Raw genomic sequence first — 1027 nt, 5'->3', positions numbered from 1 at the left:
TGAGGTTTTAGCTCGAAATTGTTGGCATGTATGGTGGGTTTCTGAATGCTACTTCCACAGTTGCCTGGGTTTGGATTGATGTAAGAGCCTAACACTCTTCTATCCTCCCCAGCATGATTTGCTCTACCTCCTCCCCCCTGGTTATTAGCCTCTTCTTCATGTTGGTTTTCCATGTTGCCTTCCATGTTTAGTTCAAAGTGTTCCTCCTCCTCTTCAGCACCGATTGCACATTTTTCTCTTGCTTCCCTCCTTAATCTAAAGAGGGTCCTCTCTGGTTCAAAATCGAAGGAAGTTGAAGTCCCACTTCTTCTTCCTGTCATACAACCAACAAGTACAAGCAAGTAACAATATGTGCAGATAGTATTGCTGTCAGAACTACTGTTAGTTGTGAGTGATGCAATATATCAAACAGTTAGTGGGTTAGCAAACTGAATGGTAAATAACAAAGAACACGAAAGAGTAGAGGGGGAAGAGGTTAACTAAGACAGAAAGTAAATTACTCAAACAGAAAATTAAATCAACAAAACAAAAATGCTCAATCTAGTAATCTCCTATTTTAATCATTGTTGATGCACAATCATTCCCCGGCAACGGCGCCATAAACTTGATGCAGGTGGAAACTGTCTCTCAACAAATTTCCTTCGGCAAGTGTACCGAATTTGTCATCAAGTAAAAACTCACAATAGAGTGAGGTCGAATCCCACAGGGATTGATTGATCAAGCAAATTTAATTAGAAGAATGTTCTAGTTGAGTGAATTCAGAAATTGGGGTGAAAGTAAATTACAGAATTGTAAATGGGAATGGGGTGTTTGCTCATGAAAGTAAACGTAGAAATTAAAGAGAATGGGTGAGATCAGAATTGGGGAGTTCATTGGGCGCAGGAGATGTTGCAATTCTCCGGATCAAGTTCATTTTCATCTCTTCCTCAATCAATGCACTCATTGATCTCCTTGGCAATCTTAATTGATTGAATTACAATTTCTTGCAATTCAATCTCTCAAATCTTGATCAATAGCCAATTCCTTG

Source organism: Arachis duranensis, chromosome 1 (genome assembly GCF_000817695.3).
Source record: "Arachis duranensis cultivar V14167 chromosome 1, aradu.V14167.gnm2.J7QH, whole genome shotgun sequence".
Lineage (NCBI taxonomy): Eukaryota > Viridiplantae > Streptophyta > Magnoliopsida > Fabales > Fabaceae > Arachis > Arachis duranensis.
The sequence above is the reverse complement of the archived record's forward strand: the minus strand, read 5'-3'. Positions refer to the sequence as shown.